At 35.9% G+C, this 16,480-nt stretch overlaps 1 protein-coding gene and 1 long non-coding RNA gene across 2 annotated transcripts in view; one reads left to right on the forward strand and one right to left on the reverse strand.

The window, feature by feature from the left end:
- The window catches only part of LOC141394801 (protein eyes shut-like), a 423,861-nt gene that overhangs the window by 70,689 nt on the left and 336,692 nt on the right, over positions 1 to 16,480 (forward strand). The window contains 1 exon segment of the mRNA XM_073969695.1: positions 1,383 to 1,427. The gene's annotated coding sequence lies outside the window, so the exon portion shown is untranslated.
- Positions 1 to 16,480, reverse strand: part of LOC141394803 (uncharacterized) — a 340,204-nt gene that overhangs the window by 5,532 nt on the left and 318,192 nt on the right. The window lies entirely within an intron of this gene.

Below are 16,480 nucleotides of genomic sequence, written 5' to 3' on the forward strand. Positions count from 1 at the left end.
TGAACCAAAAGATGTAGCATATTTTTTTTTTTTTTTTGGAAATGGAATAGACCCTTGCACGTTTTAGAAAATTTAATTTAAAATATTTTTTTTTTTTAAGTAAAATAAAGTTTTTTTGCAATTATTTATAGTTTCTTGCTTCAAATCAGGGATGGATCGTTAGGTTGATGCATTGCTTACTTTTCCGCAAGTTATAATCTGCAAATGTGTGTTTTTGGCTATCCCTGCTTCAAATATAAGAGAATAAAAAGTTTTGACACGTATACAGTAAAAATGTTGAAAAAATATGAAAATACATAACACGCCTTAAAATATAATGCTCAAAACATATGCAACTGTACCAAACCCCATGTAAAAATATTCATTAGTTTTTAAAATATATTTTTATATGATTCAAATGATTTGTTTTTGTATTAGGAAGTTTAAAAGGGAATACATGTTTTGAAACTGATATCAGTCATACGTAGTGGCGGAATGGCGGGTCGTTAGGGAATAGCATGGACATGGGCCCAAGGTCAAAAACTGCAAAAGTAATGGAAATTTCTTAACGTTTTAGTTGTCAATTTAATAAAATTCAAAGCTTAGAGTGCAGTTGTATCATTTATTAGCAAAAGTCAGAAGTCTGGGTCTCGAAAAACTTATTATCGTAGGAATTGGGTCCGTATCAGAATGATGGTTACTGATCTATTGAAGTTATAAAGGGTGGTAAAGGTAAAGGGTAAACACACACATTGATTATATAGGCACTTCCACAAGAAGGAAACGCCGGTACCAAAAGATAAATAATTTAACACAATTAGACTTTTCTAACACCGCGAAATATTCGTCGGAGACCCCCAATGTGGTATAATAATTATTCCACAAACATCCCAGACGGGACAAGGGAGGTATACCAATCTTCATATCTCGACGAGATAAAGCAATTTTGAGATGTGTGTCCGTCCGTCTGTCCATTATAAATTGTAAACACGCTCCAGGCCGCAATTATGGACCGATCGTCACGAAATTTTGTATGGAGGTCGGTTATAATGTAATGTTAATAAGCTCTAACGAGCACGAAAAGTTTTGAAAGATTTTCCTTTTGGTATTGGCGTTTCCTTTTTCTGGAATCTTATGAGCTTTCTAAAACTGTTAAATGTTTAGAATCCAGAATTTTTCATATGTGAACCAATAATATTATATTTTAAAATATTAATTGCAAAAAAAATAATTTTACTTTCAAAAAAACATTTTAAATGAAATTTTGTAAAACGTGAAATTTTGTTGCAAATGTATTGGCTTGTATGCAAGCAATAATTTACGAGCATGATTTTCCACTTTTTTTTATAAATGTACACCCCAATCATAGAAGTTACATTCAAACATTTTTTTTCTATTTTTAGCTGACAAATTTGATGCGATTCCAATGCAACTCCTGAAACAGAGTGGTAAGTGTGATATTTAAAAATCTACTAAATTTTTTTTGTCTATAGAAAAACGGATGATGTACTCTATCTGCAGAGGACCATTCTAAAGAGGTCTTTTTTCAACAGAAAACAATTTGGGGAAGTATTTATAAAGGGTGATCCAACTAGAGGTTCCCAACTTTTTTTTTAAAGAAAAAAACAGAGATAAACACATTACATATCCCCACAGGAAAAAGTACCACGGTGCGATATCACACGATCTTGGTGGTCAATCGACCGTCTCAAAACCTGGAAGTGTCTGCTCATCGAAGTGTTCTCTTAATCAATCCATTGAATGGTGTCATGTGAGGAAATAGCGTCGTCTTGTTGGAACCAACATGTAGCCGAGATCTCGACTTCATTTTCAAGCACCAACTTGTCGGCTATCATGGTTGCCATTGACGGTTACGTTCTCGCCGGCATATTTTTTGAAGAAATGTGGGCTGACGATTCTACCAGCGGACAAACCAAATGAAACCGTTGTTTTTTCTGGTGTGATATCCCACGATCTTGGTGGTCAATCGACCGTCTCAAAACGTGGAAGTGTCTGTTCATCGAAGTGTTCTCTTAATCAATCCATTGAATGGTGTCATGTAAGGAAGTAGCGTCGTCTTGTTGAAACCAACATGTAGCCGAGATCACGACTTCATTTTCAAGCACCAACTTGTCGGCTATCATGGTCGTCATTGACGGTTACGTTCTCGCCGGCATATTTTTTGAAGAAATGTGGGCTGATGATTCTACCAGCGGACAAACCACATGAAACCGTTGTTTTTTTCTGGATGAAGTGACACCTCTTGAATCTCTCCTTGCTTGTTTAGATATCCATTAATCTAGAAATGGGCCTCATAGCTGAACAAAATTTGGCTCGAAACACCCTCCTCTAAGAAAGTAAATTTTCGTAATAAAATTGAATGATTTGAAAACATTGTTCAGTTCCCACGATAAAATGCCAAACAATACTAAACAAAAATAGCGTGACGGCTTGAAAAAAGTACCTCTAGTTGGATCACTCGTTAGAATACCGTCTAAAGCTTTTCAATATACAGCAAGCCGTCTGAAGGTATTCTATCTACGGAGGACCACCCAATGATCTTCTATTTATAGAGTTTAAGAGCATCTAAGTGAGTAGAAGAGCACCTGAAGGCCTTCTACCTATAGGATACCGTCCAAAGAACTTGTATAAATATAACATTGACTAAAGGCATTTTATCTATAGAAGACCATCTAAAGTTCTATATACAACGGTCTGAATGAGATTGAACTGCACAGACCCGTCTGAAGGTACTATACATATTTATAGAATGTCACCTAAAGGCCTTCTATCTATAAAAGGAAGACTAAAACTCTTCTGTATATATGTACATGTTCGCCTAAAGGACTTTATAAGGCAGCCAAAAGATCTTCTGTCTGTAGAAGATCACCTAGTGTTCGTTTATATATAGAAGACCGCTAAATTACTTTTATCTGTAGAAGACTGCCTAAACGTATTATATTCTGTAGCAGATAGATATTTTATATGTAGCAGACGTTTAAATTTCGTTTATCTATAGAAAATCGTTTGGAGGATGAGCAGGATATATTCTATACATAGAGGACATTCTGGAGACAGAGGTATATTATGGCACCTAAATAAGGTATTGTAAATATGTCACAATACATATTGTTGCAGCAATCATACGCATTGTTTCAATATTTTTTTTACATATTTGCGATACACTATTTTTCTCCCACAATATTTTTTTCTAAATGGTGGTCTAGAGTATATCTCTCTATAAATAGTCTAGTCTAAGCCTTCTTTTATAGAAGAGGTATTTTATATGTTAAAAATCCGTTTAAAGATTACCATCTTTAGTGGCAAATCTTCTATCTTCTGTGATAAATTTATCATGACATTCCATAAAATGAATCACAAGCATTAAAATCCTATGCACATCTCATTACATTAATTGTTCACATAAAGTCATTGATGTCGATAGCCTTATCTTTGTTTATGCATCTGAATTTGCTAAAATGTTTGTCCGTATCCATTCCATGTCCACATATACGTATGTACGTCAGTATGTGTCAATAGCATTACCATCTCAGTTCACTTTTACACTTTTGTTAAGCTTATAATTAAGTTAAGTCATTGCAAACGGCATGTTAATGGTATTGCTATCTGGTAAAACTGAACACATTCTAACATATAATTGTACATAGCTTCACACCTATACGAGTACGCGTGTGGTGTCATAAGCTCAAAAACTCGTACGCATACAGATACATCTGTACACAGAGAACACATCTGGTTGACCCATCTCTTTGACATGGAAATGAGTATAAGTTTTTACACTTATGATGCTAATTTCAAGCAATTGCATCCTGAAACCCATTTGCTCTTACAACAAATGCCATCACATCTACTGGCCAGGCAGTCGGATAGTTGACTGTCTGTCTGCATCATATCTGTTGTCGTTTTTTGGGAATGTTCACAAATAGTTTTAACGAATTGCTATGACAATGATGTTTGTAGCCGGATACAGGATTCATTTCTATCAAATGATTTTTCTTTCCCTCCATCATTCTTTCGCTCTATTCTCCTTGTTTTTGCTCCTAATGGTCGAAAAATATCCAGAAGATACCACAACACAACAACGACAACATCAACTAACAATTTGCATTTTAATTAAAACTTTTCCTATGGTTATGACCATTATCTTCTATCCTGATGAGAATAGGTTTTGCTTTCGAATTTTTCAAATTCTAATTTAGATAAATGTATTTTCCAAGGATTTTTAGATAGTTTGGTTGCTGCTTCTGCTTCTACTGCATTTTTGGTTATTCCAGAGAGCTAATTATGAGATATGGATGCCATTTGAGAACATTAGCAATATAGGCTGTGGCGTAGTGATAAATGCATATTAATTGGGAGGCTGCAATTACAAATTTTAATATTTGTTGGATGTACATATTTGTAAAGGCAAAGTAGTGTCAACTATGTATGTGCAAACAACAACTCATTATAGAAAGGAAACCGTATTTTATTAATGGCCTCCTTCAATTCCAATTTTGTGGGAAATCTTTTTATACCCCCAGCCTTATGACAACAGAGGGTAAATGCACTTTGCCATGCACAGAAGTGTGCCTCATTGCAATAATGGCTTTGCAAAATTTTCTGATCATTCAGCTCATCTCGAAAGGGAAAACAACACTGAAATTCAATCATACTAATTTAACTATACAAAACCAATCAAATCTTCCCTTGAATTAACTTCCTTTGGGGATCTCATCCCACTGTGAATCGGTCTGCCGACAAAAACACACTCCACGTTAGTAGAATAGAACACCTAAAATTTTGTTAATGTTAGCTTATTTATCCCAAACCGAATGAATCTACGTTTTTAATCTTGTAGGGATTTAAAGTCGATAATGTTCCATATCAAACACAGAAAAATTTTCTGTTTTGTTCTTCGCGAAATGATTTTCTGATCATTTTTCCGATAGTACTATGAGAAAATTGGGTGCCACCATGGTGCAGTGGTATGCACGCCCGCCTTGCACGCTAAAGGTCGTGGGTTCGATTTCCCGGCCATCAAAACATTTTTCAGAGGCGGCAAAAATAATGTTGGCGACATTTCCTGAGTATTTCAGCCATGTAAAACTTCTCTACAAAGTGGTGTCTTAAGACACGCCGTTCGGACTCGACGATAAACAGTAGGTCCCATATCATTGAGCTAATATGAATCGGGGTGCACTCGTTGATATGAAAGAAGTCTCTCTTGTCCCTTCAGGGATGTTTGTGGAACAATTATTATTATTCACGGTGCTCTCGAATCAAATTTAAATGGAAGGTGATTACACCTGTGAAGTTTTTGCGGATTCTGAAACTACAATGTTCATAGATGAGAAAAATCAAAAAACAAAAAAATCGCCAGAGCGCTTTTTAAATTAATCGCGATTCAAGTTGACATTTTTAGGGGTTTTTTAGGTTTGTGCAATTTTGCTTGGAAACCGCAAGTCCTATAAAAACGGGAATAAAGAAAATGTTGTAGCTATTAAAATTCTCTACAAGATTGACCTTAATGATATTTTCGTAGGTTTTACAACTTTTGAGTTATAGAAGTTGAAATTGGGACAATTCAAATTCAATTCAATTCAGTATCGTCTCCTTATAAAATAATGTCATGACTGCAATTTCCCAACTTAAACTTATATATCTAAAAAAATGGTCAATGACAGCTGTGGCTTGCTTTTTCGTCTGTATCGCATTGAAAAAAAATAAGTTGCGACCCTATAAAATATATTCTTGATCAGGTTAATTATTCGGAATATGCATGTCCGTCCGTGGTAATCATTCTAGCATCCAAAAAGAAAATAAGGTAGGATGCTGAAATTTTGGAAAGATGCCTCTTTTGTCTGCAGCCAGTTCAAGTTCGAAGTTGGGTTATACAGTCCCCGTTTTGGTATAGCCCTCACATAACAGTAACGTCCCGATTTTAGATATTTTAGATGCTTAATAACCTATATTTCCAACCAAATTAGCTAAATATGTACACTTTGGATTAACAGTGGCTGTGGTCATTGGTCAACGTTTTGGTATAATACCCATATAACGGTATCGTCCCAATTTTAGGTATTTTAAATGTTTAAGCTACATTTAAATGATCTAAAATTGGAATTCGACCTTAAATTCCTCAGCAAACACTGAATCACTGTTCGTAATGCAGCTTTATTTAACACTGAGACGTCGCACAGTGGTTCAGAATCGTTTTTTCTGGTCAAAATTCTGTAACTTTTGTTATAAGATGCATTATAAGCGATCAAATTCGGTCTGTTAGTTGCAGAGAAATTCAAGGTCAAAATTAAAATTTAATTTTGTTACTATTTTTCATGAGTGTTTTTGGATTTTTTATATCTTCCTATATATTTAAGATGGTCAAAAGCCAACAAATAAATTATAAAAATAACAAAACACTAAAAAAATCAAACAAAATTTTTTTCAAAAATTAAAAAAAAATTAAAAATTAAAAAAATAATACTTGGGTTTTCATAAAACGTATATAACTCGTTTAAAAATTCATACACTCAAAAAAATTTGTGTAAAAAAGCTGTAATTCATATGGGAAACGGTATGGAAAGAACGCAGATTTTTACCCATGTAATTTTAATAAATTTAATAAAGTGTTTAACGGTCGGAACTTGACTGGTACAAAAGTATATATGGGCTGAAAGAGACACTCTCGGTCATCATTCTGTGAAAACGGAACTTTGTTCCAAGCTATTCCCTAAAAATTCTAGTCCAATAAACTTGGAATTTCACTAAAATTTTCTACCTGTGGAGAAATTAAATAGCTCCCTTCGTGTAAATGCTACGGTAATTTGGAAAAATGTTTGAAGTCACTGTGAGCCGATATTTATCTAAAATCAAGGTATAGGGGCACACAACATAACCAAGATGACATAGCCGTTGGTTTCTCACTAATTTTATCCTCATATCATTACATATATACATATAATATTATTTCATATATCATAAAAATTAAAAGTCGTTTGTGCGTGACCTTTCTCAATACATAAATGGAATAAAAGGTCATTCATTCGTGCAACAGAAAATAATTTTCTGAGATTTTTTTTTTCGTTTCATAGTATTTTTTCAAAATTTTTTTCTTATCCTGAATAAAGCTTCCGATGTGGCTGTAAAGACTGGAAAAGATGCATAATGCAAAAATGTTTATGAAACAAAGTATATAAACATTTTACCAACAACAGGGGTATGTTACTGATAAAAACGCCATTAAAGCGCAATTCGGCTTATACAAATTGTAGGAAAGTTGGACTTAACTCCATCTATTGACAAATGTTAACAATTGAGTTTTCCAATCTTTATGTATTTAAATCTTTGTAATGTACAAAGATGTAAATACATTAAGATAGGAAAACTCAATTGTTAACATTTGTCAATAGATGGAGTTAAGCTCTGTTGTTACGATATCATAACAACATTATGTTAAGTAGTTAGCCATTTCAGGCGATTTTAACCGCAAAGTTCATATTCAATGAACTGGAAACTGCTATGGAATACAATCCTGAGTCCGACTTTGTTGCTTTCCTACAATTTGTATAAGCCGATTTTCGCTTTAATGGGGTTTTTATCATTAACATACCCCTGTTGTTGGTAAAATGTTTATATACTTTGTTTCATAAACATTTGTGCATTATGCATCTTTTCCAGTCTTTACAGTTCTATGTCATTGTAATGTATGTATGTAGGTATGTATAGGTGGATGCGAGTAAAAAATTTAACTTAGCCATGTACCAACTACGGCAATACTTTTCTCGTCACGGTGCATTAACTATCGCATGCTGGTTAGGTGTCACACATCATTCCAAAGCAATTTTATGCAAAATTAAAAAAAATACGCAATCTCATTTTCCACTACACATGAGATTCAAATCCAAACAGAACAATGAATCAGGCCAATCTCATTCATTATGCAGATACAAGTTGGTGGAATGTTATTCTCTACAGACGTCCATAGTTATATAGCTTCGTTATGTTGGCATTTAAATGACAATTCCCATGCATCTGCGTGTTCTTAATTGTTCACCCATTTAAGATATACCACAGAATTACTAGAGTTTAAAGTGATTGACAGATAGCGAACGCTAAGGTGAGACTGATGAAACATTTTACGTGAATACAGATCTCTTAGAAGTTCGTATTAATAGGATGAGTTGTACGAAAACATCAACTTTCTGTCAAAATAACAAAAATGTCCCCCATAGCCATAGGCGAGGACTTGGGAGACTTTATTCATCAATATCATTTAATGCATCTTGACGGATATTTTTATAATGGTACGGTATCTTCTTTTTAGCGCATAGTCCAAACAGAAGATTTATAACGACATCCCTTGTAGAGATGTTTTACATAGCTGCAATACTGAAGAAGTGCCGCCTACATTACGCTAAATGGTTTTTTGGCACTGCTGAATTATATGGCCCAAGAATCGTCCCGAAGGTGCAGTTTAAGCACTTGCAGATATACTTGAAAAGTAATAGGCCGATATAACTGCCATACAGGAAAAACGATGGATTGGGAAAAACGTCTCAACAACACCTAAAGGTGACGCACTGTATTATAGCTGCCATGACACAAAACATGAGTTTGGTTGCGGTTTTGTAGGTCGGAGGTTAAAACATCTGGTCTCTAGCTTAACCCTTTGAATGAAAGACTTGCTACAATACGGATAAAAACAAAATTCTTTAAAATTAGCTTTATCTGCGCTCATCCTGAAACCGAAGACGAGGACGAACAGACAAAAGATATATTCTATGAGCGCCTAGAAGAAATGTATGACCTGTCCATGTCATTAAAATTATTCTAGGCGATTTAATGCCAAAATTGGAAAGGAGAATATCTTTGGCACAACAGTCGAGAAATTCAGTCTCCACAGTGAAACATCCGACAATGTAATGAGGTTGATAGACTTCGAAGCGGCAAAAAACATGGTAGCTTGCAGTACCAGATTTAAGCATCTCGATATTCATAGGGGCACCTGGTGTCTCCAGATCAATGAACAATAAATCAAATTGATTACGTTGTGATAGATGGAAGACACTCATCGTATTGGATGTACGATCGTTCCGAGGAGCAAACATAGACTCGGACCACTACCTTTTTGCAGCAAGGTCTAAACGTTGCAAATAAAGCACGAACAGACACAACACGGAAGTTGGACATCGGTAAGCTGTAAACACAACAGATGGCCACAGCATATTCCACTCAACTGGCCCAATTGCTTAATGAAAACACTCCTCGTCCCGATAACATATCATCACAATGGCAAAGTATCGCCCACCCCATGTAAACAGCCCCAAAATCCATACTTGGATACCAGAGACCTCCACCAAGGAACGCATGGTATGACCAGAAGTGTCGTGCTGCAACCGAAGAAAAAAATGCGGCATATAGGGCTACTCTACAACAAGCATGGTCACATTTGGCACGGCGGTGCCGATGATTTTCGGCAATTTACACGCATACGACCCGAATGCACAGAAAGAGCGTACAAAAGAGAACAAATGTTTTGATTTGTTATTGTTTTACAGCTTGCGTGAATACAAACTTACTAACACACTGTTATAAGTTGCCAATATTTTGAATACATTCACTTTTTATCCGTTCTCTTTTTGGTCATGCCTGCTCTACAATCCGTAGCACGACGCAGGAAAAAAAGAGAAATGGAAAAGCGGGAGTGTGAAAAAATCGAGATGTGCAGGAGTCAGCATGAAGTTCGAAAATTCTACCAAAGAGTGAAGCATCAAACTGATGGCTTTGGTACAGGTACATCATCCTGTAGAGACCAGCAAGGTAATTTGGTAACTGATACAGATATTGTGCTCGGGATATGGAAAGAACGTTTTTCAAAACTGCTGGTATCCAATACAAACGAAGACAACGAAGATATCACATATCCAATACCAGAAGATGGTAATGAATGTATACCGCCCGGCCAAGATGCAATAAACCGGCTGTAAAATAATAAGGAGCCGATGGCCTACTTCCGCATGGAAGTTCACGCCGATCCGGAGGCAACACGTTGATAAGGTGTATGCATCAGCTAGTTAGCACCATCTGGCAGGAAGAACGCGCATCCAGTTTCCAGTCCACAACAAGGGAGACAAGTCTGTGTGCTCCAATTACAGGGGCATAAGTCTGCTGCATATAAGATAGTATATTGTGGTATATTGTGTGAGCGACTAAAGCCTATAGTCAATGAAATAATTGGACCCTATCAGTGCGGCTTTTAACCGGGCAAATCTACCATTGACGAGACAAATCCTGGAAAAGATCCAAGAAATGCAGAACGACATCTTCCATCTTTTTGTCGATTATAAAACAGCCTTCGGCAGCCCTATACGTTCAAGGGTGTTCCAACCCATTTCTGATTTTGGTATTTCCGCAAAGCTCATTCGGCTTTGTAAGATGACATTAACTGATACTCGGTCCTCAGTTAAAATAGGAAAAAACCTCTCCGAAGAGTTAATAACCAAAAGTGTTTCAGACAATGATACGGTCTGTCGTGTGATCTGTTCAACATCCTGCTGGAAAAGGACATACGAGACGCGAAGGTCAAAAAAAGTGGGACAATATACACAAACAGCCATATGTTACTTGCTTATACCGACGACATTGACATCATAGGTCGGTCGGTAAAGGAAGTAACTGATCCCTTTGCAAAAGTCGAAAGGAAATCTGCTAAAGTCGGTCTGGCAGTAAACGGCGAAAAAAACCAAGTTGATGGTATCGACACGTAATATGTCCACAGATCTCGCACCATTTGTGAATGCTAATACCTAAAATTTTGAGGTTGTAAAGGACTTCGTCTACCTCAGCACCGCCATAAACACAACAAACAACATTAGTTGTGAAATACGAAGAAGAATTGTGTTGGCCAACGGATGCTACTTTGGGCTGAGTAAGCAGTTTAGGAATAAAACCACATCTCGTTAAACAAAAATAATGCTTTACAAAAAACTGATACTGCCAGTGCTAATGTATGGTTCCGAAGCATGGGTGCTTGTGCAAGCAGATAAGGCAGTGCTTGGTGTGTTCGAGAGAAAAATTCTTCGTATGATCTAGGGACCAATCTGCGTTGACGGCGAATATCGACGTTGTATGAACAACGAGCTGTATCAATTATACAACGACATCAATATAGTTGAACGAATCGAGATACAACGATTGCGAGGGCTAGGCCATGTCATAAGAATAAGTGATGATGTACCCGCTAAAAAGGCGTATAAATTCGGGCCGCATGGAGGTTCACGCAGATCTGGAAGACCAAAGCTTCGTTGGAGTGAACAAGTGAAACGAGACATCAGAAAGCTACATATCTCAGATTGGGAAAATACAGCAGCAAACAGAGAAGATTGGAAATCTTTCCTTAGTTCGGATTATGGAACAAATGTTGTGTGAAAAGCCAGTACGTACGTAAGTACGTAAGTAAGTAAGAATCGTCTCGAAGCATTCAGTATGCAAGACGGTACACCACGGTGCCACACAAGTGTATCGAACTTTTGCGGAATAGATACATGAACGTGGACCTTATTAGTTGGTCTCGTAGGAATTAGAGCTATTCGACCATTACGTCACTGAAAACACGATCTCCAGGAGAACCTTCGGTACAAATCTTAAAAAGATCTTCAGACAGTCCTTAATCTGCAAATGTAAATGTTGTCCGATCTAGACCTTGGGAGGTTGACGTACATTTGAAAGAAATTTTACAATGAGCAACTATATACCCTCGCTAGCAAAAAGTATGAGGGTATAAAAAGGCATAAACTTTGCGTCCTTTTTTTTAATTTAGGGGGTACCGGAAGGCGTGGACCTATGTCCAACTTCGAATTATATTTTAGATTCACAGAAATATTACGATATGTATACTTTGGACCAACGCTGTATCCAGTTCGAAAGTTGTCGTGAGCACTAACCTGGTATCTGTAGGGGTTTTTTGTAGCTTTCGGACCATTTTCTCAGGCCCGTATGGACTTGCCCCTGAAGAACATGTAACTTTGCAATGGAGGCAGCGAATACAAGTTGTTGCAAAAAACATCAAAGCGACTAGAGAGTACTTCCATATTCTAACCTGATTTATGTTTGAAAGAAGAATTACGATATGTAAAGTATGGACGAAATCGATTCCCGCCTTCAAAAGTTTTGGTGCGCACCATTTTAGCGAAAATTTTTGAACTTTTGGGAAAGTGGACCCATATACAAGGACCTATGGTCTAGACCCATATGGTCTAACTTATATCCTTGTTCTAAGTTTGGTTATCCTAAATGCTGAGGGTAAAACATTTTACTTTTCTATAAAGACGTGAATTTATGTTTTAGCCTACTTTTCGGTAATATCCCAGAAACAATTACCTACCTCTCCTTAAGAAATCAGGATTATTAAGATTTTCGAAAACATAGTCGAAGCTCCCACTTAACATGACCAATGTTTTCTAAGAATTCTAAAAATATATTAAAAGCAAAAGTTGAAATTTCAAATAAGCTTTGCATGTCCCTGAAACCAAGCAACCAATGAATTAGCCTTCACTTTCTTGACATGATCTCTCTATTCAAAAGAACGTAGCAACAAAAGGACACTTTGTGATTGTGTTAATGTAAAGCCACATAGTAATATTCATTGAACACAAAAGCAGGTTAACTTCTTTTATGTTTAATAAAACAAACATTAGAAGATGGTTGGCTGGTTGGTTTTGAAAGACAAAGACAAAAAGCCCATATAAAGCTAAGCCAAACATATCGTCACCATAAATGCCCGAAGACGTAACCCACAAATACAAAACTTTACAGGAGAAGCAAACAACTTTAAAAAATGAAAAACTGTTTTATAGAATATCAATCTTATGAGGGGGAGTTTTGGGGTATTATCACTCACGTACGAATGGTTTTGGGATCCGTCATTACAACAAAATCTGCAATGTTTTCCCATTTTCTGAAATTCCATTTCTTGAATAGGAACGTTTTTTTGAACGTGGAAGCTTGAAATTTTGCCGGATCATGTATTTTAGCTTTATGTATCAAATTCCATCAAAAACGAATTTCGGTCTTCATGTGGGTTACGTCTTTGGGCATTTATGGTGACGATATATGTTTTGGTGTCTTCAAAACTAGAGCATATGTAGCATAAACCTATTATACGAATTTGTTTAAAACAAAGAAGAGAATACTTCTTTATACGAGTACTACAACACCACCTCACTTCATACAAAGTTTAAGTACGTATTTGTGCATGTGTATAAGTGTGTGTGCGAATAGAAAATAATAAAATCTAAAAGGGAATAGCTAATGTATGACATTTTGTTGCATGGCGTTGTTGGAGTATCACAGCACAACAAATTTGAGATTCACATTATAACAAACTGGCACTGATACGAAGATATTTTTGTTAAAACTTCTTTCATTTCTTCCATTCTCCAATGTGTCTTTTTTTCGTCAACAACATTATTCAAAGTTGAATGTTTGGTTTCGTCTTTGTAGTTTTTGCCGCTTTAATTCCTTTGCATGCGTATTTGTTTGCATGTATGTATATGTGAAAAAGTTTTCATATATTTGTGTGTGTTGGTTTAACAGCAATGAACATTGGAAAGCTTCAAATTTGTTAGTATTCACACACGTACCAAATGCAATTGTATATGTATGGTGTTAACACTAATTTACACTTTTGATATTTCTAACCGAATACTATTACACCCACTTGGAATTTCCCACACCTCAGATTGGCTGTTGCTTAGTCTAATTATACAGATGGAAGTAACCCAAAAAATAAAAGCCTCAAGTGCTAAACTACGGCCAAATCAATTTCAAATATTAAAACGCGGAAAATACAGTTATATAGAAGTTAGATCAAAACGTGTACCGATATGCAACACCAACCATCTACGGACTACTATGCCAAATTTCACAAGTAACAAGTAAAAAAAAAAAATTAAATTCGGCCGGGCCGAACTTTAAATACCCTCCACCATAAAATGGTCTTAATTAAAAATGGAATAATTAGTTTCCTTTCACAATTTTAGATAGAAAAATTGTGCAACCATGCCTAAATTATTTAATCTAATATAAAAAATGTGTTCAGCCAGGTGAAAGGTAAAACCTACAGGGCTACATTAAAATGTCGATTTATCTTTACAATTTTTAGTGGTAAAGTTTTATAACTGCAGGGAATCTCAAAAGTCAAATAACGGGTAGTTTCGTCAAACAATGTAGCTAAGACGCTCAAAATTCGGGAGGTACCGTTATATGGGAGCTACTCGTATACTAAAACATGGATCTATTTTGATGATTTTTGGTGGAGATGTTTCGTAGCCCCTAAGAACCTCAAATGTAAAATTACAGATAGTTCAGTTTAAAGTTGTAGCTAAAATCCTCACAACACCGAAAATCGGGAGATACCATTATATGGGGACTATACCAAAACATGAACCCATATTGACGACTTTTGGTGGAGAAGTTTCATGGCCACCTAGAACCTTAAATGCCAAATTATAGATAGGTTATCGGTTAAAAATGTTAGCTAAAATCGTCAAAATACCGAAGATCGGGAGGTACCATTGTATAGGGGGTATAGCAAAACATGGACCCAGTTTCGTGGTCACTGAGAACCTCAAATGTCAAATAACAGATAGTTCAATTAAAAATTATAGCTAAAATTCTCAAAATACCAAAACTCGAAAGGTACCGTTATATGGGGGCTATACCAAAACATGGACCTATGTTGACGAAATGTCAAATTACAGATAGTTCGGTTAAAAATTGTATCTAAAATACCGAAAATCGGGATGTGCCAAAACATGGACCTATGTGCATCATTTTTATACCCTCCACCTCATAATTAAATTTGACATATCCTTTGGAATTTTTCACCGAAGGTACTTCTTGTGCTCTTGTTTACAGCGATATTATGTTCTTTTCGCAGGCAAGTCCATGCTGCCTGACATAGTTGTCTAAAACCTTTAAGTTATACGGTGACCAACTGAAATGACTGGTGGGCGCGATATCTATCTATTGTTTCCACCTACATATATCAGTATGTCTGAGGAAGAGTACACATTTTCTGTTGACTAGTGAAGTTGTAGGTTATCTTGAAAACACGAAGCAGTAGTTGATGGACGACAAAGTAGAAAATAATTTTTTTTTCTTTTTTGAAACAAACTTGCAATCCACGTAGATGGAACAGATGTGAATCATGCGTGAATTGGCCACCTGTGTGTTGGTGTCATGTAGAGCAACGTTGACAGTTCTATTTTATGACACATAGAATCCATTTGATGGATGAATATTCTAAAGGAAAGACAGTGGTGCAAATTCAAAGAAAATAGCATCATATTTTTAGACGTATGTGAGTAAGGGGAAAAAGTAAGTCTTGAGTTGGCACGATTATGTGTATGATCGAAACTTCAACAAGACAACATAAAATTATCAATTGAGTTCACACATCTAGGTTCAATGTTAGCTACGTTTCTTGAGTATCACATGTCTTACTATTTTAGACATCCTAAATATTTGGCCCTGACGATTGGTGAAGTTTAATATCATTGATCTAAAAATAAAACTCTTCTTCTTCTTTATTTGCTAATTCGTTTTCCGAATGTTAGCGACCAATACAATACAAATATTTTTTTATAAATACATATGGATACAATATTTGTAATATTTTTTTTTGTTTATAGATTGCTTAGTATATCTGCAAATGCCTCTCTATCTCTAGCCTTAAACAATAGGATTGTAATGTCTCGGATGCCAGTCCATTCTGTGATGTTATCGATCCATGTTGTCTCCTTTCTACCTCTAGCAGGCCTTCCTTCTATCCTTGTGCGGGTTACAATTTGCAGTAATTTATATTTTTGATTTCGCATTATATGTCCCAAATATGCTGTCTTTCGTCTTTTTATAACTGAGATAAGTTCTCTTTCGCAGTGCATCCTTCTTAGAACATCGGCATTTGTCACATGGGCTGTCCAAGGAATTTTCAGAACTCTCCTATAGATCCACATTTCAAAAGCTTCAAGTCTTCTTATATCAGCTGTTTTTATGGTCCATACTTCCATTGCGTACAATAGCACTGACCAGACATAGGTTTTGATAAAACGAATCTTTGTTTCAAGATTAATGTCATGACTCGTAAACACTCGTCTGTATTTTGAAAATGCTTCTCTGGCCAGTTCAATTCTGCATCGTATTTCTTTTGAACAGTCCCACTGTTCAGTTATTGTAATTCCTAGATATTTGAAACTTTTAACCCTCTCCACATTGGTGTTGTGAATTTTCAATGTTGCATTATTGTGGCCATTCTTTTTGCTTATAACCATGAATTTTGTTTTACTGATGTTAATTTTCAAACCATATTTCTCGCTGTGTGTTGTGAGCTTATTCACAAGATTCTGGAGACCAGATATGCTATGCGACAGTAAAGTTGTATCATCAGCATATCGTATGTTGTTCAGAAATGTTCCATTTAAAGGAATGCCTATTGGAA

Source organism: Musca autumnalis, unplaced genomic scaffold, assembly GCF_047663935.1.
Source record: "Musca autumnalis isolate F117 unplaced genomic scaffold, ASM4766393v1 scaffold_2, whole genome shotgun sequence".
NCBI lineage: Eukaryota > Metazoa > Arthropoda > Insecta > Diptera > Muscidae > Musca > Musca autumnalis.